Source organism: Protopterus annectens, chromosome 2.part2 (assembly GCF_019279795.1).
Source record: "Protopterus annectens isolate FY-2018-M chromosome 2.part2, PAN1.0, whole genome shotgun sequence".
Taxonomy (NCBI): Eukaryota; Metazoa; Chordata; order Ceratodontiformes; family Protopteridae; genus Protopterus; species Protopterus annectens.
In genome coordinates this window covers 1030934308-1030960716 of record NC_056730.1, presented here as the reverse complement: position 1 = coordinate 1030960716, position 26409 = coordinate 1030934308, and positions in this window count along the sequence as shown.

Sequence of the window (26409 nt, the reverse complement as noted above, 5' to 3'; positions counted from 1 at the left end):
GAGTAGACTTTTATGATGGAAATGTTCTGAATTGGGCAGTATTGTCATTATTGGTGCATGCATTTTGTTTCATTGTGTGCTGGAAAAATGTTCAAAACAATAAATTTAAAATGCCTTCTAACAACTGTGCTGTATTATACAAGGAATATAATTTAATACAATCAGGAAGGTGTATCAAAGAACACATGTATGTTTCCTGTATAAGGGGGCTATGATTTGAAAACAGCCCAAAGTTAATCTTTATCTGCCACTGGCCAGATGTATTTTCTTTGAATGTTGGTTTCAATGCTGTTTCAATGAATGTGAATTTCAAGGGCAGAAAAGTTATAATGTTAAGTCTATTTTCATTGTGAGACTGCATTGCTTTGTTTAGAAGATTTCTATTAGTGTTTGTGCTGTAAAATGTAAAATAAAACTTTTAAATGAAATCCAAATCATTATAGAAGTAAAGCAGTATGCACATTACAGTGTTTATGGTAAATGGGGCAAAATAGACAAGTAATGAGACAATGGAATAGCTAAGGGGGAAGGCCCCATTCGACCAAGATTTTGTGAGGGGGGAAGGCCGGCAAACTCAGACAGCCCCAGCTGAACTATACCTCTCAACTGTCCAGATTCTTGCAGAATGAATAGATTTTTGTTTCTTATTTTTGGTTTGTTCCTCATAAAATGTGTGGTTTTCTGACAAATCATTTAGGAATTAAGTCACTAAATAATGACAGACAATGAGTTTCAAACTTCATACCCTTCAGAAAAATGCATGCAAGTCCTGTTATTCTGTCAACTGTCTAAGTTTATACAAGAGCAATTTTTAGTACTGTTTGTATGTTCCCCCAATATATTTGGCATTGTCCAAAATTCCTGCATTGAAAGGTATGTGCAAATAAATCGCTTTATAGAATTAAGTATATCCAAACCTCTCTACTGTCCCCAAATTTGGCTCAAAATGTTGCTCACCTCCTAATAATCCCTTCGCAAAATGGCATATTTGGATGAAAAAGTGGAGGGTTTACAATTAATAAATAATTGTACTGATCAGAGTTATAGATTACTTTTAATTTCAGAAATGCATACAGATTGTCTTATTTTGTCAGCTGCTCAAGATAACAGTACTAATATTTTAAAAAGTGTCCCTTCTTTGACAGGTTCCCAGCTGTATTGTGTGGCTATTTTATATTTTTGCATCACATTTTTGGTTTGTTTTTCATAAAATTGTGGTTTTCTTGCAAATTATTAGCAAATCACTAAAGACTGAAGTTAGAAAATAATGACAGACATTTGAGTTTCAGATTTCATACCCTTCAGAAAAGTCATACCAATGCAAGACCTACCATTTGTTATCTTTCTAAGTTTATAAGAGCAAGACTTAAACATTGTCCTAATTGTTTGGCCTTTGTCCCACTTCTATTTATGGCTTTGTCCAGATTTCTTGCTCTGAGGTTGAGATGTATGACAAATGTATCAGGGCCATCACCATCAGCCAGAGACATTTCAAATTGTGACATACTTGTTGCACCCTACTACCCCACATAGTGACTCTGAATGTGTCCAAGCAAGGCAAGGAGCAGTTATGCAGTGTTAAGTGTGCAGAGTATCCCCCATCCAAGGTAGACACAAGTACTACAGTGGATTTTCATCTGTCCTTGATTTTGCAGAATGTTCGGGTTATCTGTTATATTTTTATACTGTTGATTTATGCTTCTTCTTGTTCAAAAAATGAATGTTGTTGCAGTTCATGTTGCTCTGTGTTTAAGTAGCAATGCTTTAATGACCATCAAGTAAGCTTGTCTGAGACTGTAAGATGCAAGTAAGCTTTAATAAGCATACTGTTAAAGAATTTTCAACATTGAAAGCCTTTTTGTTGTTGCCATGCATAGAATATTTACATAACTAGATAGTGTATAAACTTGGGTATTAAAATGCATATGACAGTATTTGTAATAAAGGGCAGGATTACAGTATTTTCAGAAGCTCATTACATTTGTTGGAGACTTGCAGTCATTTTTGCAAGCTTTACCCATAACTAAACAAAATGCCGATGTATCATGTGTGGTCCATAACCTGTGCAGTAATCCTTTAACCAATTTATCTTGAGCTTGTTTCTTGTTTGCTGTTCAATTTTTTTTTACTTTGATTGTGTTTTCTCCATGAAACAAGTAGATAGTTGCTGTCAGGCAGCAGGTCTTTTTTGAATAAGAAACATTTTTACAAGTGGGAGTATCACAGAGATTGTTACTTTCAGCATGTTACTTGGTACTTTCATAAAGCTGAATATAAATTATAATCAGAACTGCAGTGCGAGGAGAACTGGTTTGAGTTGAGTGCTGCTTGTTTTTTATACTTTATTTTGACTGGCATTCCAGTAATGTATTTAAAAAGTAATTTATTTTTTTCATGCCTCACAACCTTTTTGTTTCCATCTAGATATTAAGTAAGCTGTCATGTATTCAATGCATTGGAATATTTATTTTCTTCTACACTTCATTTTGTCTTGATTGGTCCCAGTTTTTGTGGGTTTTTAGCATAAGTTCACCCTTTTCTAGTTGGCCACACCCCTTCCTATTGGCCCCATCCATTCAGCTGTCTACTGCAGCCCCTCTTTGAATTGAAGCCACCAGCTGCCACTGACCTCGCTGTACTGTGATCTCCACTGAAAAGTCTCAACCGTATGGAGTTCCAGTTTCTGAAAACGTGATCAGTTGATAGAGATCCCTTCCATTCCAGCTAACAAGACACTTATACTACTTTTTAGGTGGAACTCTGAAGAGGAATTCTGAACCAGCATGGAGGTTGATAATGTCTGTATGTGATGAGTGAGTGGAATATGATGAGTATGACATGGAACAAGGTCACTCGACCATATGTAATAGATTAACATATACTTTGAAAAAGAGAGTAGAAACATTCATGCCTACAAAGTAAATGACATGTACTGATGTCCTTTTCCTAGATTTCAACCTAGCTGACATCCTTAGAATGCCAAGGTTTTTCTTCTGCAAAGTGTGATAATAGTTTTAATGCTAATGCTGCAGGAATATTCCTTATAAAAGTTTGTTGCCGATTATCTCAGTCTTTAGCCTTTAAATGTTTCCAGATGTTGTACTTGCTTTTTAATAATGTCTTATGCTTCTTTGTTGTTCCAGTCCTAAGCCCATGAACAAAACACCATGACATGTAATGTCATTGTGACCAGTTTATTGAGTGACCATAAAATTACAACTTAAACCATCCACGCAATAAGCCACTGATAATCTCATTCCACCATTGATAAGCCAAATTATGAAGGCTCAGTTTTAGAGACAGCTGCTTGCTGGGTAGAGTAACCAACTACACCCCCTCCCAGTTGTCTTCCAAAGTCCTCAAGCAAAGTGGCATACAGACAGTATACCCTCAGCTGGACATGAAGCTTCTATCAATGCAGGGTTGTAACGGTTCACTAATACATCATTTACCCTATTAAAACTGGATCAAAAAAGGAAGGGGGAATGAAAAGGGGGTAAAAGCACTGTGCAACTGCCCACCAGATTGGCAACAGCCACCTCCCCCCTTTCCTGACCATGAAAAAATACCCATCACAACCTAAGGAAAACATGGAGTGAGGAGCCTACAGATTCACAGAGTATAACCATTCTGACCTTGAAGAATAAACTCAATTGCCAAACAACAGACTACATTACCTATAAAAGAAAAGCAAGGCAGGAATACAGACTGCCTAAGTATAACTTTCCTAAGGCATAACCATATATAGTGTGGATCCTGTACAACATTGCCTTCATTCAAAGGTAATTCCTTACCTTATATATTTGAATCAGGTTCTCATTTTTTGTACTGAACCTCAAAACAACATAAAGTAGAAGGGGATGGTTCTTGCAAAACAAGAAATCAAAGACAAGTTAAATAAATCAACAACATCCTACTCACAGGCTCCATCTTTCCAAACCTTAGGGGATAACTGATCAAAATCCCAATCTCAGTAGCAGAACACGTTGACTACAGGGCAGACTTGTGTAGCTTATGATTTACATTCCTACGCTGGTTCAAAGATGAGGAGCGTAAAGCTCTGTACTAATAATCTTGGCACTACAGCAGAGCAATTGTTTGCAGAATCAGGAAGTTGCTGTTGAGCCAATGCACAGTCCCTGAAATTCCAGATAACAAGTAGAGCTCATCACCATAATGTGAATATTTCATGTAAAATGCTTCCAAAGTATTGGCTGCCCCAGCAGCCTCACAGAAATCCTAAGCTGATCAAAAGATGTGACAAGGCTCGAATTCATACAGTGCTGCCTCATGATGCTCTCTGAACCATTTGAGAATGACAAAAACTGAAAATTGATATAGATGTAAAACTTGTCAAGTTACTTGAACAAAATTAAACATGAGGACCACAACTGTGAATTCTACTATTTACAGCATGTTCTGGCTCTGTTAGGAGAATATGCCATTGTTATGTGTGTTCTGTTACTCAGCATAGGAATTTTGGCCACGGTTTTGAAGGCTAGAGCCTTTGTAGTGGATGTTGTTGATTTGTTTAACTTGTCTTTGTTTTCTTCTTTTGCAGAACTTGTCACATTCCACTTAATTCTGTTTCAAGGTTTGCTACAAAAAGTAGAAGCTTATAAAAATGTGTAACAGAAGGCATTACCTTTAAATAATGGCAATGTTATACAGGATTCACCCTATATATTGTTTATACTTTGGCAGTCTGTATTCCTTCCCAGCTCAATTCCAACATAGGCCTTCCCTTGTTAAATCCAAAGCCTGTTTAAATGAAAATAATGAGAGCAATAACTTGTGGCATTTGGTGTGATATGAGGTAGTGCCATCTCTGCCAGGGACACTAGAGCAGTGCATGTGTAACATATGCCAGAAAATCTAGTTGGAGTTTTGTAAAGAATTTTGTCACTTAACTATCACATTGATTTTTACAAATGCTTGTGTTAAAAATGTATTTGAAAAGTCGCTTGTGTTAAAACACATCAACAGTCAGTCCTGCTGAACAGAAAATTGGTATATATGCATGTCAGCAGTATTATAACTGATTAAATGTATATGTTTTAACAGAGAATTCTGGAAGGAAGAGGTTAATCTCATTCCAGCTATTTTTGAAAAATAGGTTGAAAATTAAGTGAATTGGTTTAGGCCATAAAAATTTTATCTTACAAGTCTGGTTGCAGCCAGAGTCAAAAATGTCTGGGAAACCAGGACCAGGAATCTTACTGTATTGTCGTTAGGGGGGAACTGAAATTGTTTTATAGCTTTCAAATTCTGCAACAGATCTTAGCAAAGCTCTGGGTGTGTATTGTACCAGAGTCAGGTGACCAGACATGATATAACCAGTACAGAAGTGAAGCTTTTAGATATTAGTGAGAGATATACCAGAACTCTCACAGCAACACTTTGTTTTTTGGAACCTGACAGGAAAGATCTCTCACAGATATTTTACACAAAACACTCCTCATCTTGGCTTGCTGTAGTAAGCAACTCAACATACTTCATCTTGCCTTGCTTTGGTAAGTAACCAGGGAATAGTAATTCTTCATTCAGTCAGGAAAATATAGTGAGATTCGTTAAGTATTGTTTTTCTGCACCTGTTTGAATCTATCCATCTGTGGGGTTTTTTATATCTCCTGTATCTGAAACTCTGGTGTTTATTATAACTAGAAATTCAATATGTTAATGTTTTCTATTGTATTATTTATTAAATATTTCTATACCTTTCATTGTGGCTGGTCTTTTACAGAATATTTTAACATCTTAAAAACACTCATGCTTACTTTAGTGACACTGGCTGCTCCTGAAAGCCTAGATGCATTTGTCAAACTCGACCATTTGCATTAGTATTCATTTTACTTAGTATAATTGGGTACCCTTGTAAGAGCCTTATAGTATCTGACTGGTGGCAACATAATTACCTTATAGTCTGGGCAGAGGAGACACAGCTGGTAAATCTGGACCAGCCTTTCCCAGGTGTGTGTGAAAATCAAATATCCAACTGTGTGTGTAAGCTACTTGGCACCTTGACACAAAGTGGTCAGTGTGGAGTCTTGTTTGGGGTCTGGAGAGAGAGCCCAGCCCCAGGTCTGGAGTGTGCTCCCTGTGTGCTCTTAAGGGAAATTCTGCTTGGTGCAGAGAGCTGCATCTGAAAATACTGTGTGTATCCATTTTTGTTCCATGTGGATGCCCCTCATCAGTGTCAGTGGAAAGGAATGAGCCTCCTTAATTACTGGCCTGGATAAGGGACTGTCACAGTTGGCTTAAAAGATTAAGGAGCTGTTAAGCTCTTTCCTGTAGTGCAGTAGTACAGGGTTTAACTCCTTCAGCTTCCATTGCCTAACTGTATGGCTCTGAGCAAGTCACTTAACCAGACAGCACTCTCATGCTGAGTCTGAAAAAATGATCCATGCAGATCAGTGCTCTAGCCTAGAAAACAAATAAAAAAAACCCTTAACCAACCAAAGTCTTTTCATAGCATACCCACATACTGAGAACATGACCAACCTAAAGGAACTGTAACCACCACTATTTATTTAGCATTTGTTTTCTGGGATGGTCTGACTGGAATTACAAGCATAGTCCTTTTCAGCAGAGGACTGGGGAGAAAAGCTCTGCATAGATAAGAAGATACTTATAGATTAACAGCAGTATGAACAAGACACATAAACAAATATATAGTCATAATGCATATGTACATAAGATAAGTCATTAAATGTAGCTTATATGTAACACATAATACATTAAAAGATTTAGAGGAGGAAATGAGAAATAGCAGGAGCTTAGGGGAGGAAAGAAATAAGTTGCTAACAGATGCACTAAATAGATGGGAAGAGAGAAAAGGGGATACAGGAGAATAGAGTAAAGGCAATGTAAATAGTTCAGAGTACAGGGTGCCACATTCACTGTTTTTTATCAATGTGGTGTAAAGATGAACTTAACTATGTCTGGTTTAGGGTGACCACCAAGAAGACGTTTGAGCCTTGGGAGAGTGGTTATTTGCTTTATGTGGATGGGTTGGACTTCCATATTTTTGTGACATAGCTGGAATGTAAGGAATATCCAGCTATATTGTGAGATCTGGTTGACTTTAGAAGTAAATAAGTGTTGCATCTCAGGTTTCTGCTAAGGTCATGGCTGAAAAGTATGTTACAAAGGGCCGGGAAATTATCAGGTTGGTAGATTATCTTTTGAATAGTTACTAGTGTATGAAGGGTGATTTGGCAACTCAAGCTATTTCACTTCCTTTACGGCACTACAATGGTGGGCAAGGTGGGGAAATTGTTTGTGCACATTCAGCTGTTTTGTTGCAGCATAAAATTAGTTTAGTTTTTAGGGTAGCCTTAAGGCTAGTTAGAATGGGAGAAGCATAGAAAAGAGAGGGTAAGAGGCATATAGCTGCTAGGGTTTTTTCTTGAGGAATTTATAATTTAGGACTGGTTTATAGAGGGTGTCTAGTTTTTGATGTGTTTTCTTTTTGACACTATCAAGATGTGATCAAATTTGAGGTGTTCATCTATTATGTCATCAAAAAGTTTGATTTGGATAACAAGATGAAGGGTTGTAGTATAGAGGGAGGTTATGATAAGAGTGTTTCATTTCTAAGACATTTTTGGGGTAAAGAGCATCAGCTTTGTTTTGTTTTATTAGAATTGAGAAATAATTTGGAGTTTGATAGCCATGATTCAATGGAGAAGAAGTCTTGAGTATTTTTGAATGGAGAGAGTAGGGGCCGAGCAGATGAGGTAGCATCATCTGCATATTGTATTAGAGAAATGCACATTTAGAGACCCTGTAGACTTGAATGGGTATAGATATTAAATAGTAAAGGGCCTAGGATGGACCACTGTCAAACTACAACTTACCTCTCGACCTCTTACAAGAAAAATTCTGAGCAAAGCCTAAAATGATGTGGGGACAAAGCCCTGATAATAGGGAGAGATTATATATATTATCATCAACTTAGTCGATACGACAAAAGTTTTGCATTAGCATTCATTTCCTTAAGGACATGAAGTCTGAAACTCAAATGCCCATCATTATTTAGTGACTTCAATCTTAGGAGATTTACCAGAAAACTATAAATTATATATTAAATAAATTAAAAAAAGTATGAAGCAAAATCTGGACATTCTGCAAAAATTTGAACAGTTGAAAGGCATGAACCCGATAAAGGTTGGAAGGAAAGACTAGTAAGTCTGATGCCATTTGACTGCCTGTTTTCTATCTGAGAAGTAGTTGTGAAACAAAGATAGTGATGTTTGAGTGAGTTTGAGGTAAGAGAGTTGCTAGAGGAGTTTTTAGTGTGAGACTGCATCAAAAGCCTTAGAAAGACCTAGGAAAGTAGAGGAGACTGTATGTTTTTTGTTTCTCTCACTATTAATAGTATTTGTGAATTAAGAAGTGCTATTGTGGTGCTATGATAAGGTAGAAACCATGTTGTGAGTTTGAGACAAATTTGTCTTGAAGTAGGTAAGTAAGAAGCTGAGGGTGAATGCATATTTCTAGAATCATTGTTAGTCGGGACAGTATAGCTATGAGTCTGTAATTAGATAATTCAATTGAGAATACCACCTTTATGAAAGGGTATTATATAAAGTTCTTTCCAGAGGGTGGGAATTACCCTTTCAATGACTGAATGCTTTATAAGAATTGAGCATGGTAAGGGTTTGGATACTACTGAGAGATGTTTTGTTGGGAGTTTTCTGCCTGTAAAGTTGTAGGTTTCAGTTTTTTGAGATTTTTTTTATTGTGGATGTGGGAACTGGTTTGAATTGATATAGGGTATCATGGCTTACTAGTATCATTGGAAGGGTGAAAATTGGGGTGTTGCTTTTGAGAAGTTTAAGTACAGTTTGTATGAAATGGATGTTGAACTCACTGGCTATACATTCAGAATTCTTGCAGGTTTTAGGAGCAAGAAAATCTGATTGTCCTGACTTAAGTAGTTTGCTTACAGATTTCCAGAAAGAATTGTTAAGGTGTTTTTGCTGGACATTGAAGTAAACGGCTCATTTATCTGATTTTATTTTGTTTTGTTTTGTAAGATTTCACATTTGTCTGAATTTGTTAAGGTTTCTGTTTTGTACCCATGCTTTTCACATTCTGGCTCTGTGATATGACATGCTTAGTTTCCTTAGTTAGCCCTGGAACTGGATTAGATTTTATACTTTTTGTTCTAATATATAACATATATTATATTATGACTTGTGTGAAACCATAAAGGTGTACAGGGAATGAATTTACTTCAGCACTGTAAACTACCAAGTGATAGAGGTTTCTTAGTATAATAGTTTTATTTGTTATACTGTTGATGTACCATCTTAAGATGTCTTCTACAGAGCTAGTGTTACCTGGAGAGATGTAGACAGCAGCAATACAAAAATTTTTTTGTTAATTTAGTTTAAGTAGGGAGACTGGAAGTTTGGCTTTCTGGAAAGCAGCGATAGAGTTTGCATAAAGAATTATGTCAGGTGTATTTCTGGATATCATGGCTATCACTCCCTTACACTTTTTTGACTGTGAAGTCTAACAATATTGTAACCTGGGGGGAGTATTTCATCATCCGTAGCATCAATTTTCAGCTGGGTTTTAGTGGTTATTAATATGTCAGGAGGGTATTTAGCTATGCATGCACAAATATCTTGAAATGTATTGGCAAAGCTCCTAAGGTTTGCATTAAGAAATAATAAACTGGACTCTCTTGCTGAAGTATGGGGAAGGATGAGATATTGGTTATTTAGTATAGGTAGGTTTTGGAGATGTAACTGATTGGGTCCTTGGGGTGTATATCTCCACTAAGCGAGAGTAGTTTGGTATTACTGAGATAGAAGACTGGATGTTTAGGACTTTGTTTATTTAAATGATGAGAAGAGAAGTAGGTTAGTAGATTTTTGGTTGTATATTGTTTGGGTGAGAGTTTTGGAGCTATTTATCTTTGCCACAGGCCAACTACCTTAGCAAACTCTTTTGAGTGATCTCCCTACTACTATCCTAGGACACTCTTCCCAGGCAGAAAAAACTCACTCTTATAGAGACTGTCATAAACTAAATAACTTTAATACTACCCAATTCAACTATATCCTCTCTATCATTGACTGGTCCAGCCTCAAACAAATTCCTCTGAATAATGCTGTTCTCAAATTTAATAGCATATTCCTAGATATCCTCAACTCCCTAGCCCCTACCAGGCATATTCAAATTAAATCTAACTTTTCCCCCTGGCTTTCTAAAGAAACTAAATCGCTCATCCATAAACGTGACAATACTTGGAAAGCCTGGACTAAGACTAAACAACCTTCCCTGTTTCACAAGTACATAGAACTTTGGAACCTTGTCAAAAGACATGTCTGTAAGGACAAAAAATCATACTATAACTCTCCCTAAAATAACTGCAAAACCAATCCACAGAAATTCTGGTCCAACTTAAAGAAAATTCTCAATCCCGGGTCCCCTTCATATCCCTCCCCTTACCCAAACAACAGTCCTCTAGAGACTGCTACCCTTCTCAATAGACACTTCATCAACACTGTCCAGAAACCTACACCCTCAAAGTGCATCACAAACTCCACCTGTATCCCTCCCAAGCCACAAAACAGTAACCTTTTCTCCTTCAAACCAGTTCCAACTATATATATTAAATCACATCTTCTGAAGCTTAAACCTTGCTCTCCCTCTTCAGACAACCTCCCACCCACATTCCTCAAATTAGCTGCAGAATCCATAGCCTAGCCAGTATCCATCTTAATAGATCTATCCAGGAAGCAGCAGTACCAGACATTTGGAAATCCTTCTTCACTATCCCCTTGCATAAAGGGGGGAACTCAACAGACCCATCAAACTTTCATCCAATTGCCATCCTCCCTCCTCTCTCCAAACTTATGGAAAAATGTGCACACTCACAACTCCTAAACTATCTCCTCCAACACATCTTCCTCACTTCTACCCAACATGGCTTCCACCCTAACCACAGTGCCTCTACAGCCCTCCTGTCATTTACACATACAATAGCTGAGGCCCGTGACAAAGACCTCCTAGTATCCTGCCTTTTTCTCGACCTCTCAAAAGCCCTCAATACTGTCTTTCACCCTTTACTTCTGACTAAACTTTCCAACCTCACTCTATCTCACTACACCCTAGCCTTCTTCTCTAGTTATCTGTCTCATAGACAGCAATCTGTTTGTTGGCTCTCCTCCTGCTCACCCTACCTCCCTGTGACAACTGGGGTGCCTCAAGGCTCCATCTCGGGACCCCTCCTGTTCAATATCTTTACAAATGAGCTTCATACCTCCTGCAAACAATCTGCTCCAATCCAATACATTGACAATTCAACTCTCATCTGCACTTCCATCAATATCTCTGACCTTCACACCCTCACCCAGGACACCTTTCTATCTGTTGAAAAATGGCTAGCTGATAATCTAGTCATCCTAAACCCTATAAAAAACAAATTCCTGTTATTCCTCCCACGGACTCTCTCTCACCTAAAATCTAAAATCTACCTTTCTTATCTCATCCTCCAATAACACCACCATACAACCTGACTCCCACACAAAACGGCAAGGAGCCATCATTGATAATGAACTTAAATTTAACCTACACTTCCTTCAAAGTATAAAAAAAATCACCAAAAGCTGGGTATGCTCTACCAAAACAATAGATTCCTGACCTATGATGCTAGACTGTCCCTGACTCAGGCTCTTCTTCTCCCCTCCCTTCTCTATGCCACCCCAATACTAACTAATATTCAAACCACTTCAAGGCCAAACTCCAACAAACCTACCACAAAATAACAAGATTAATTACAACCCCTGTACAGAGAAGAAACACCTATGTCATTGCAACTACTAACATAGGTGGAAAGTCATTACAAATCCTAATGGCAAAGAGATAAAGAACCATATGGTCCCAATGGATTAAATGCAGAAAGGAAGCTGACTGAACCTTAACATGAGGGAGACAGAACAGAGTAAGTTAAAGCAACTGACCACAGAATAATTATAATCCGCCCACTAGCCTAATGAGTCTACCAAAGTAACTGGAAAATAAGGAGCTTCCCATAAACCCTCTAACACAAGGCCTGACCATAATAAAACAGAGTAAAATGGTATGGAAGAGTAAACAAGAATAAATAAAACACTAGCACACTGATAACTACATAGGCAAGCAAAATAAAATATAACTTTTGCACCTAGATATGCTGTGTGTGCTACTTAACTATCATCATTTTCTTTCAGCTGTTCCCATTAGGGGTTGCCACAGTGGATCATCTGTTTCCATTTCTTCCTGTCCACTGCATCTTGCTCTGTCACACCAACCACCTGCATGTCCTCTCTCACCACATCCATAAACCTTATTTTAGGCCTTCCTCTTTTCCTGTTACCTGGTAGCTTCATCCTTAGCATCTTTTTCCCAATATACTCAGCATCCCTCCTCAGCACATTTCCAAACCAACGTAATCTTGCCTCTCTGGCTTTGTCTCCAAACCTTCCAACCTGGGCTGACCCTCTAATATACTTATTCCTAATCCTGTCCACCCTCGTCGCACCCAGTGCAAATCTTAACATCTTTAACTCTGCTACATCTAACTCTAACTCCTGCCTTTTTGTCAATGCCACTGTCTCCAACGTATATAACATAGCTGGTCTCACTACCCTCTTTTAGACCTTCCCTTTCACTTTTACTGGTACTCTTCTGTCACAAATCACTCCTGACACTCTTCTCCATCCACTCCATCCTGCCTGTACTCACTTCTTCACTTCTCTTCCACACTCACCATTAGTCTGAACTACTGATCCCAAGTATTTAAACTCATCCACCTTTGCCACCTCTACTCCTTGCATCCTCACCATTCCTCTATCCTCCCTCTCATTCACACACATATATTCTGTCTTAGTCCTGCTGACCTCCATTCCTCTTCTTTCTAGAGAATATCTCCATCTCTCCAGGGTCTCCTCCACCTGTTCCCTACTCTCACTACAGACCACAATGTCATCTGCAAATATCATAGTCCATGGGGACTCCTGTCTGATCTCGTCTGTCAACCTGTCCATCACCATTTCAATTAAGAAAGGGCTCAGAGCTGATCCTTGATGTAATCCCTCCTCCACCTTAAATGCATCTGTCACTCCCACTGCAGACCTCACCGCTGTCACACTACCCTCGTACATATCCTGTACCACTCTTACATACTTCTCTGACACTCCTGACTTCCTCATATAATATCACAACTCCTCTCTAGGCACCCTGTCATATGCTTTCTCTAAGTCTACAAAAACACAATGCAACTCCTTCTGACCTTCTCTGTACTTCTCCATCAACACTCTCAGAGCAAACATCATCTGTAGTGCTCTTTCCCAGCATGAAACCATACTGCTGATCACTAATCATCACATCCCTTCTTAACCTAGCTTCCACTACTCTTTCCCATAACTTCATGCTGTGACTGATCAATTTAATCCCTCTGTAGTTACTACAGCTCTGCACATCACCCTTATTCTTAAAAATTGGTACCAAAACACTTTTTCTCCATTCCTCAGGCATCCTCTCACTTTTCAAGATTTTGTTAAACAATCTGGTTAGAAACTCCACTGCCATTTCATGATTCACTATCCCCACATCATCCAACCTTTTCTCCCTCTCATTCACTTCATTCATCAACCTCACAAAGTACTCTTTCCATCTGTTCAACACACTTTTCTCACTTGTGAGTTTCCCTCATTATCCTTTATCACCTTTACCTGCTGCACATCTTTCCTAGCTCGGTCCCCCTGTCTAGCCAATTGGTACAGGTCCTTTTCTCCCTCCTTAATGTCCAACCTTTCATACAACTCTTCATATGCCTTATCCTTAGCCTTCCCCACCTCTCTCTTTGCCATACACCTCATCTCCTTATACTCCTGTCTACTTTCTTCATTTCTCTGACAATCCCACTTCTTCTTTGCCAACCTCTTTCTCTGTATACTCTCCTGTACTTCCTCATTCCACTACCATGTTTCCTTGTCGTCCTTCCTCTGTCCAGATGTCATACCAAGCACCTTTCTAACCATCTCCCTTACTAGCTCTGTTGCAGTTACCCAGCTATTTGGTAACTCTTCACTGCCACTCAGTGCCTGTCTTAACTCTTCCCTGAACTCCACCTCACAATTACCCTTTTTCAGTTTCCACCATTTGATCCTTGGTGCTGCCTTTACACTCTTCCTCCTCTTCTTGATCACCAACATCATCCTACAAACCACCATCCTATGCTGCCTCATTATACTATCTCTTGTCACCAGTTTACAGTCTCCAATCACCTTCAAACTGGCCCTCCTGTATAAGATATAATCCACCTGTGTGCATCTTCCTCCACTCTTGTACATCACCCTATGCTCCTCCCACTTGTTAAAATATGTATTCACCACAGCCATGTCCATCCTTTTCGCAAAATCCACTACCATCTAACCTTCTGCATTCCTTTGCTTAACACCATACCTACCCATCACTTCCTCATACCCTCTGTTCCCTTCACCAATATGCCTATTGAAATCTGCTCCAATCACCACTCTCTCACCATTGGGTACAGTCATCACCACTTCATCCAACTCACTCCAAAATTTTTCATTCTCATCCATCAGGCACCCAACTTGTGGAGCATATGCACTAACAACATTCATCATTAAACCATCAACTTCCAGCTTCATAAACATATTTCTATCCAGCACTCTTTTCACCGTCAAAATACTCTTAGCATACTGTTCCTTCAGGATAACTCCTACGCCATTTCTCCTCCCATCCACATCATGATAATACAATTTGAACCCACCTCCGATACACCTAGCCTTACTCCCCTTCCATCTGGTCTCTTGCACACACAATATACCCACCTTCCTTCTGTCATATTGGCTAGCTCTCTCCCTATACCAGTCATACTGCCAACATTCAAAGTTCTGACCCTCACTACCATAGTCCTAGCCTTTCTCCTCTCTTCCTGCCTTCAGCCATGCATTCCCCCTCTTTTCCTCCTTTGGCCAACAGTAGCCCAATTTCCGCCAGCACCCTGTTGGCTAACAGTACTGGTGGCGGTTGTTGTTAACCCAGGCCTCGACTGATCTGGTATGTAAATATTTACTGCTGTCCACATTAATGATTTGGCAAAGTTTTATGCTGGATGCCCTTCCTGACGCAACCCTCCCCATTTATCCGGGCTTGGGACCTGCACAAAGAAATGCACTGGCTTGTGCATCCCCAGTGGCTGGGTTATACTATACAGATTCTAATATACAACCCTATCTTTCCTCTCCTTTTCTATATTGTTTTTGTTATAACAAAAATGAGGTTTGAACCTTGCAACTATACCTTAATGACTAAGCCAAATCAACAGAGTGTAAATGCTTAATAAACTCTTATATACTAAGAATCTCAAAACTTGCAGGATTTGAGGGCTGTCACAATTTTGCCTAAAATTGTGTAGACTGTCTTTATGACATCTGATACCACCCATAGATCTACACCTTCTACCTCCAAAACACGGAATGCTACCAGTCAAAGTGGAAACAATAGCAAAATGTGGAACACTATCAGTCATAAAGTAGAAACAATGGCAAGAAATGGAACACTTACAACCAGCTTGAGACAACTTAAGCCAGAAAGCACACTGGGGGGATAAGATGTGTATTTTATAAGGGTCTATGTCAGAAGATCGACTGTTCAGAAAGTCAAACTTCATATAGTTGATACCATAATGATCTACTTTCCAAAAAGTCGAACAAGGCAAAATGACAAAACATATATATATATATATATATATATATATATATATATTAAAAAGTTCATAGATTAGTACTATGCTAATTGCCCTTGTGGGCCATTTTAAGCCTAGCCAATTACCAATGCCAGAATCAAACCCTGCACCTTGTGTTTGCAAGGGAAACACCTTAACCATTATGCCAGCCTCCCACTATATAGGTAGGTACTAAGCCTGACCAGTTTCTCTAGGCAAGAATCAAACCATGTAGTTCTTGACTGTGAGACAAACACTTTAACCATTATACCAAGGGTTCCTGCACCCCTCCAAGTGGTGGGGTGCACCTCCCACACGCCCCGCATATTATATACACTGAGTATGAGATTGCACTACAGTTGTGAAAAGGGTAAATTCCCCAATCCCCACTGTATTGTGATTGCCATACAGAAGTTGCAATGTTTTGGAAAGTCGATCATATGATCTTGATCATATGAAGTTCAACTTTCCAAGATTTCAATCTTCTGATGTGGGCCCATATTTTACCTATCTATTTATATATATATATATATATATATATATATATATATATATATATATATATATATGTGTGTGTGTGTGTGTGTGTGTGTGTGTGTGTGTGTGTACATACATACACACACACACACACACACACACACACACACACACACACACACAGCAAGTACAAGACAACTGAAGGAATTGCACCCTGTACCATGGGAAGTACAGCTCACAACCTTAATCCTATGTGCCAACTGCTAGACATTTGACTATAAGTCACTGTGGGAGCAGATGTTAGTCACTGTAAATTCATGGACTGTGTTGAACCAAAAGTTGTCAGGCAGAGTGTCAACAATTAAAGCATTTGTTCTACCTGAATGTGTATTTTTTACTGGATAACATGCTTGCACAGATGTGTCTTACTAAAATGTATAGGTTTGTCTACATGTTGTTTGGAAGGAGAGGTGTATGATGATTTAAGATATTGTTATATTAACTCATCTTATGCTAGAGGGGCAGGGTTACCTTGTATCAGGTACAAGATTTTATACTGCAACAAACATGTATATATGTGTGTGTGTGTGTGTGTGTGTGTGTGTGTGTGTGTGTGTGTGTGTGTGTGTGTGTGTGTGTGTGTGTGTGTGTGTGTGTGTGTGTGTGTGTGTATATATATATATATATATATATATATATATATATATATAAATTTTTGCACACTGTCACAATGATCTGTCAAACATCAGTTTACAGTGTGGTCAGTGATCCCATTTATTCTTCATTACTGGGTCATACGAGGGACATCCATTCAGACAGCCATCACAAGTGGGTTGAGGTTACAGCTTTAGTTTCCCTGTCCCTACTGCACACAGCTGTTGAACTTAGGAGAGGGGTGTGCAATGGGATTCTAACGTAGGACAACCTCTCAGTTATAAAGGGTATGTTCCTTCCAGGCACCCTTATCTCACCTCCACAAGGTATGAGTGGTGAGCTTCCCAGTCTCCATCAAGAAGTTATCACCATTCATTGGGTCCCCAAGGATGAACAACTCCTCTCTCCCCTCAGAGAAAGACAAGAGGCCTGTTCTTATGATCCTTCACTCCTCTCCACTCCTACCTGTCTCTTTCAGTATCAAGGATGCTAATCAAACCCCGTTTACCTGAGAAACAATCAAAAATCATTTCCTGCAGCATTGAGCTCTGCATGCTGCAAAATAATTTCTTTACTCAGAAAATTGCAAAATAATTTCTTTACTCAGAAAATCAAATCCATTCTGTAGTCATAAACTCCAGACAGTATTTAGGTGACTGCACACATAAGATATTTGGGTTATTAAGAGTCATGCTTCCTCATTGGAGGCATAGATGGTTTATGTTTTTCTGATGCTCAGTGCTAAGAGATGTTTAGCAAAGGCCATAGATCCAATCGCCTCATTGGAGAAGATGCCCCACTATGAAGCATCCAAAGAAAAAGATGTAAAACAGACCTTTACTTTTAGAGTCTTTGCAGAATATGAACATTAATGTGCTGAGCCATATTTTATCACCTTTGAAAATCACAGAAAAGAAACTAGCAGATACCTACATGTATACTCAGTGGTGTTATGTAGTATATATAGATGCTTATCAAAAGTCATGGGTGATTAAGCAAAAGGAAGGATGAAGGGATAGTGAAAATGACTAAAACATCTATAAACACCAGATACATATATTTTGCAGAAACCTGCAGGCCCTCTATAGTATAACTAAATGAGACACATAAGTATATGTGGATCATCTTAGACAAGACGAATACTAATTGGCTACCTCTAGTCATAAATACTTGTACAATTCCTGAACTGTTTGAACATACTTGTTTCACTTATGCTCGTACTGACCTTTAGGCAAAAGCAAGCAACTTTCTTATTTTTTATGTTATTAGTTTAGTCAGTGTACAGAAACCACTGCAAATGGCTCATAAGTCTTGGAAATGCAGATATGTAACTAGCGTGTAGTCAACTGTAACAAAGTTAATGTCCATGGTACCAGGAATAAGTGGCCCAAGAAATCCAACAGAGTTGATACTGTCACAGAGTATTCTTGAAAACTATGCCATTATTCAAAAGAATAACAAAAAAGCTCGAAGATCTGTGCAATAACCACAGAAATAGAAAATGAAAAAATGTAATCAAACCACTTTAGTTCAGTAAGTGCTTTTCTCTCACTGCACACTTTTAAAACAGGACTTTGTTACGCTGATTGATCATTTGTAAACATATCATTTAAATAATGAAAATGTCATATGGCTTAAAAAAATCAATTAATATGTAAAAACAAAAAATGCACAGAAGCGGAGTTAGTCCCTGGTGGTTTTGTGGTTAGGGTTTTATATTCTCATCACTATGGCCTTTGTTCTATTCCCAATGATGGAAGTTTTAATTCACCTAATGTTAGTGCAGAGAACCAATGCTGTGAAGTAATGACTATTGTACAAAGGGTACAGGGTTTGAAACTCTTCTTCCTTTTTGTCAGTCAGCTAGCACATAGAATTAAAACTTGGATTTAAGAGCTGCTTTCTACTCCAAGAGTACATCATTTGAATATTTCCACCTTCATTTGCCTAGTGTTTGACCTTGAGCATGTCACATAACTGAAAGTCCTTTAGGGCACATTGGAATTTGAGATATGCTCCTTAATGGTCTCCTGAGCTGCATGCCTAGTAACTACCTATAAACTTTACATTAGTACAACAAATAATGTCAACGTAGTGTAATTGATTTATTTGATTTACTTAAGTATACATTACAAAAAAAGAAATATATATATATATATATATATATATATATATATATATATATATATATATGTGTGTGTGTGTGTATGTCTGTGTATATGGGTCTACTTTCTTTGATCAAAATACTATTATTTCAAACAAAGAAAGTATGACCTTACTTTCGTGAAAGTGCACTTTCACGAGTTCCGGTTCAGTGAACTGGCAATCTAAATAAAACAGAGCACTACAGTGGGGATAAGGGAATATACCTGTTTTCTCAATGAAGTGCACTTTTGTGAAAGTAAGGTCATACTTTCTTTGTTCGAAATAATGGTATTTCGATCAATGAAAGTAGACACATATACATATATGTATGTGTATATATATATATATATATATATATATGTGTGTGTGTGTGTGTGTGTGTGTGTGTGTGTGTGTGTGTGTGTGTGTATATATATATATATATATATATATATATATATATATATATATATATATATATATATATATATATATATATATATATATAGATATATATATATATATATATATATATATATATATATATATATATATATATATATATATATATATATATATTTATAGGTTTACTATGGAAATGTTGAATACAATAAGGTCTAATGGACATTTGGATGAAATATAATGTCAAAAAGGCAAAACATTGAAAGCGAATAATGTTGAAAATCATTAAACTGAAAAACAATTAGCCTATCTCTACTATTTTGCAAGGGTACTATGCCCCCTTGCAACCCCTATGTGGGGGGCCGTGCCCCCTGCACCTCCCACTTATATATATACCAACTCCGAGATCACACTACAGTGGAGAAATGGGCAATTCAACATTATGAGTTTCGACGAGAACAGTTTCAACTTTTTAATTCCTGCAGATAGTGATTTCAACCAATTCATGTTCGATCATTTAGCATTCGACATTTTCATAGTAAACCATATATATATATATATATATATATATATATATATATATATATATATATATATGGGTCCCCTTCACATGGTCAACATTTCAGAATGTTGAAGACTGTATGGCCGAAACCACACGATTGACATTCAAAATGTCAAACATGTGGAACCAGCATCTTTAAGCAGTGTGGAATGGAAAGCTTTCCATCTTGCACATTGTTGTGTGATCTCAGAATTGGTATATTTAAGTTCCAGGGGGTGTTGGGCGGAGCCCCCCATGGGGGGTGCAGTGGGGCATTGCCCCCCCCCTGCTTGCAACGTGAAGGTAAGATTTTGTTCTTTTTTTTTTTGTATGGTCGACATTTCGAATGTCGATCATATGGTCTCGGCCATATGGTGTTTGACATTCTGAAATGTTGGCCATATCAAGTAGACCCATACACACACACACACACACACACACACACACACACACACACACACACACACACACATATATATATATATATATATATATATATATAAGCATATAACTTAATTTAGTGTTATTGATTTGTTTACGAGGATCTCCATTTTAATTAACTTTTCAAGATATCCCAATTGCCTAAGACTCTGGTAATGAAAGCATTCAGTATGACTTGCCTGTAACATGCTGTATGCTCCAAAGAAGTATCCCTATCTCCACCTCTAACACTATCTGTAACATTGTCAACTATATGAAATGTGAAGTTTTTAACATTATTGTTTCACAATGTGTCTTGCTAATTATACTTTGCTGTTGATGTCTTCTGTGTTGTATATCTTACTGCTTGATTTCCTAATTGTTTTAACTATATAAAATGAATCGCCTGTGTACACTTTGCTGCATATTATGAATAAACTGAACTGCAAGTTAATTTACAAGTAGTCTATAATATCTGTATTAACAGACATGTCTTCAGCCTTTCATATCGACCTATACATATTACAAGAACAACATTTAAAAAAAATATCCAGTCTCCTGCTGCTTTCCATAACCTGATGGTTACTTTTGGAGTCCGAAAATTATTTGAAATGTCTGTCTCTCTACTAATAAAATGGGGTTGTTTACTTACCCTATCAAAATTTTAGGGCAAGCAGTCAAAATCCTCCAGTTTTCTTGATAATGCCCTTTATAACTTGACTGTCAAAATATAAGTAGATGAACAATTAGCTTTCAACTACCTGCTGATTTATTAACCATACCATCTTCCTTTTGAAAACTCAGACATAAATAGGGTGGGTAGAAGGGGGCTGCCCTGGATATAAAGTGTTAAGGGGTAATAGAGCTGTAGCTGGCTCATTTAGCACCCAGTGCCAATTCTCAGTCTGGCAACCCTCACCTTTACATTCATTCTCACTGATCTGATACTCCTTACTTCTCTTTAATCTCTTAAAGGATCACCAATTCCTCTGTGCTGCTTTTCAACTCTGAATGGAGTTGAAGAGCAAAAAAATACATCTTCAAGTTTTACATTTTAAACTTTGAATGCTGTAGCGAACTGCAGGTAGCTAGCTACAAAGTATACTGCACAAAAATACTGTTTGCCTTACAAACACAAGGTGCAGGATTTGAGTCTCACAAGGGATAAATGGCTAGACTTAAAATGACTTGCAAGGGCAGTTAGCCTAGTACCAACCTAAAAACAGTAAGGCAGTGCTGGAAATCACTTCAGTGGTAGCATTAAAAAGTGAGTATGAAAGTAAATACTGGAACTGCCAAATGTATCCCCTAACACCTTGTATCCGGGGTGGCTGCTTACTTTGCCCAAACCTAGCTGCACTTCTTGAGGTGAAGAACATTGGGTGCCAGTAGTTTGAGTCCAATAGTGACATTCATTTGCAAATGTCATTAATGCATTCATGGTCATGGCTTAAGTGTTCATTGTGTGGTGATTTAACTGCTGCAAGTTGCTTGGTATATTAGAATAGCTTGTTGCACTTTTAAAACATTTTTTGTAGGTGGTCTTTGGTCTTCAACTTCAAGAAGACTTTTTTCATTGATTTGGAGGATGTCAGTTTGGAGAAATGCACAGGGTGCCAGATGACTCAGGTATAGTCAAGTGAAAAGTACCTGATGAATTACCCATAAAGAATTGTATAACCTTCAGGCTAATTTATCAGTACAAAAAAGTGCTTCCAGAATCAACTGTGTACTCAGACCATGCCCTTATTTATTCTTCTCAGCACTGATATGAATCAACAATTTAAAAAAAAAAAAAAAAAAAAAAAGAAACAAATCAGTAGCATTAACATTTATTTCTTTCATTTATTTGTCTCTGTTTACCAGGAAAGTATGACTGGGTAATATCATATTTTCAGTGGAGGTCCAGGGAGAAAAGCTCCATTTGCTTACATTGCATTATACAAAATTCCAGTTAAACAGTGTATTTAGATTTCTATTCACATTTATACACAAACACTTGCATTTATATATTCTAAGATTCTACAGAGGTGGACATTGCTAAACAGAAATATTGTGCAGGCTGCAGTTATGTATAGAAATATTTTTTTTCATTTCAGTGAGAGGTTACATATATTCTGTTTTTATCATTTCAGTGAGAGTTGGAGAGTATTCTGTTTAAGGAGAGTATTTGGAGAGTATCATATGGTGAACCAAAGTCTTAACCTTGGGATGAGCATGTGCAGGCTCAGGACTGGTTAAGATGTTGTTTAAGCAGTGATTTAAAATTGTTTGTCAGAGAGTTTGATTTGTGTGGGGATACTATTCCAGAGTATATGAACTTTTTGGGAGCAGAGCAAGTCCACTTCCTTATTTAAAAAGTTCTAAAGTATCCATAAAATTAACATATTTAAATAAATTGTTTGTATGGCCCAATTCTTCTTCTAAAAGTTGGTATAACTGGGTATCATAATGGCTCTATTGCTAGTTTTACCATTTGTTGGAAATATTGATCTTTAAATGCAGGAATTGTTAGCTACAATGTGATCAATATGTTCAGGTACTGAACCTATTTTTTTTTTTACTCAAATGATTTTTATTTTGATGAAATAACACAATAATTTAATACATTCATAACATTCAATAACTATTTACAGTATTTACATTCAGCCTGACACAACATGTGTAGTTAAATAATAAGTTAATATATAAACTATGATAGTTAGGAAGAGTTTGATTCCATCTGTAGGGTATCAATCAAATTCAAAACTTTCCTCCACGGACTATTAACCAATGGCTTAGGAAAAGTTCTTAACTCTTTAGTTTTTTTCTCCATTAGTATGCATTTCTTCAGTGCTGATAGGAATACCTTCATTGTGGGTGCTACATTAGAGTTCCATCTTCTAGTTATACATTTTCTGGCTATTGCTAACATTGTCCACAACAAATACAGGTCATCTTTCTTCATATTATTACTATTAACAACATTCAATAAAATTAAAGACTTTGTCAAAACAAATATATCAGTATAGATAGCTTGAAGAAATGTGTTAATCTCATTCCAATATGGTTTAGCATTAGTGGACAGATGACATCTCCAACATAACTTGCTGTTTGAAGGGTTCATTTTTGAGAGTTTCTCAGGTGTCAAAAAGGATCTGTGTAGAAATTTCCAATGAGAAATCCTCCAGAATTGTGAATAAGAAGTTAGTTTAATTGAAAATAAAATTTTGTTTTATCTTCCATTGATAATGATACTTGAAACCCTTTAGTTAGGTATTGCCAGTAAGAATCTTTAGGAGCTGTCTTATAGACAATTAAAGTGTTATATAGATAGGATCATTCATTCTTAATATTGATATTATTATATAGAATTCCAAAAATCCAGTTTATAATTTTTGGTACAGTTTTGAAGGATGAGTTATGTATTATTCTACACAGATCCTTAGTGTATGCTGTGACACTCTGAAGAACCAACCAGTCATTACGGGAAAGGCCACAGGTTGACAATATACTTTATGTGTTCAAAGCTTTTTGGTTTTCAATAAATTGCAACCAACAAAATAGGTTATTATGTTCCCATAAACCAAAAATCTCTCTATCCCCCAGATTTACTATTTCTCCATGCAGGACTAGCTTAGTCCTGCATGGAGGCAGCCATTTAGGAGCAGGACGGCTGCACACCATGCATAATAATGAGGCATGCTGCCTGAGCTCCTAGGATTACATGGAGCATGTAAGAGTGCAGGGGGCATGTCTGAGAGCAGAGCTCTCAGAATATACATGCCCCCACAATGAAGAACAGTAGAAAGGGGTATGAAATCAGCAAGGCCGCTCATAGGTGACCGCATATCCCCATCAACAGTCCCCCTTGTGTACAACTGCAACAGTATATATAAATAAAATTAAGAAATCTTTTATTTATTTTTTTAAAAATCCGATTAAAGCTAACCATAGGTGCGTGGGTGTGCCTATTGCTTAGCGACGGTTGATGCAGCTTAAATGGCTAAAGAGGATAACAAGGAAGATATATTCACTGAAGCAGCATAGCAATAGTGTAGTGGGCAGAGCATTTGCCTTATGAGCAAACATTCCCAGTTCGAGTCCCACTGCAATACATTCCATTTCCCATGGCAAAGCATGTTATGAGTATTATTTATGTTGCATAACCCACTAAATAACATATTTTCATGAACTGGAGTACTGCAGTAAATGCACATGTGAAATGTCAGTGTCATAATGAATAAGGCACTAGTAAGCAGGTTTAAGCACAAATAAGCAGTAGTAAGAATATTTAAGCACTAGTAAGCAGGCTTAATCCCATTTACGCGGCAGTAAGCAATACCTACACTGGTTAAGCAATTGTAAAGCTAACTCTCAGTAAGTAGATGTAACAGCAGGTTAGCAGTGCTTACCATTGTGCAATCCTGCTTACAAATGCTCAAAAGTGCCTTAATCACTCTGTATCCAATTGCCCTTGTTCTGCCCATTAACAAAATAAACAGCCATGCAAGTCTTAAACCCAGGACCTTATACACCATATTCACAGTAGTTAACCACCAAGCCATCACAAACATACAGCAGAATGAGGTATCAGCAAACAAGTCCTCACAATAGTAAAACAAAACTGAACCTGTGAAAGGAATCAGTATACAGTCGTATGTTCCATAACCCACTACATAACATAAATATGTGAACTGGAACAGTAAGCCCATACGTGAGGTGTAATTATAATAGAATGTTGAAGTCCCCAGTAAAACACAAGGACCCCATAGAGTGTACGTACACATTAATCATGGATACCAGGCATACATATAAGGTGTAATGAATAATAACTCAATACCAAAAATGAATTAAAATGCAACGTCTAATGTAAGCAATGCTAAGCATTGCACAGGGAAGCTTAGGAGGTGTAAGCAATGTGTAGGGCAGCTAACTCATTGTGCCCAGTGGTATAACCCTTTAAACAATACCAGCCGTAGGTAAGCAGGTTTGCCCATAGCTTAGCCTTTTCAAAACCAGCCAATCACGGAAAAGTGCAGGAAATCGTCCCTACTTAAACCCAAGAGGCGGGAATACATCTCATAACTGGTTATAGCTTCCCATTGCAGGCATTATGGTAGTAAGGGAAGAAGGTGTGCCCTTTCAGGTGCAGCACTGGGGCATCCAGGATTCCAAGGTCATGGCAAGACTCCTTTTCAAAAACCATGATCAGAGACTGCTTCAGGGCCAGAACCAGGTCTCACAATATAAGGAAGAGGTCTGGGACCATCTTGCCTGTGACCTCACCAGTGCCACTGCCATACCCCAAACTGGTGATCAGGTCAGGCACCACTATGCCGACCTGAAGCAGTGTAAGGGGGACCTCTTGGAGGAGTGGCTTCAAGAGGCTAGAGCAGCAAGAGATGTTCCAGCCATGTGCAAGTATCTCCCCAGTATGTGTGTAATAAATGCCAGCTGAGGTATATCGTGGATATGTATGGCTAAATATTCCTCTTATGTCCCCCACAGCTGCAATGGAGTGGGCCACAAACCAGGAGGCCCACATCAGTCACCTGGTGAGGTTGTGAAGCAAGGCAGGTCAGTAATACTCATGCATTTATTGTCACAGGAAATAAAACTAAAAGCAGTAGTAAATTAATTGACTGTATAAAACCTGTATTATTCAAGGCAAGTACTGCATACAGTAGAAAATATGGCAGGAAGAGTCTCATGTTTGTATGTCAATAAAATTGTAATAGCCTGATAAAACAGGTCCAACTGCTGGACTACATGTGTATATTCTGGTATCATATGGTAATGTAGATTTGAAATCATGTAATAGTACTGTTGTAGTAAGCACTCTGTTACCCACACCGTGCACCATAAATTGAATGTGTAGGAATGCCTGTATATGATAGGGGTAATCTCCAGAGGCCATTTAGTACAACTGAGAGACACATAGACAGTTAACATGCAAAATTCAGATGACAGAAACTGAATAGCACATGCAACTGAGATATAAACTGTTGTTTTTTTAGCACACACAGCCACGGTTCGAATTGTACCGGTGGTAGTA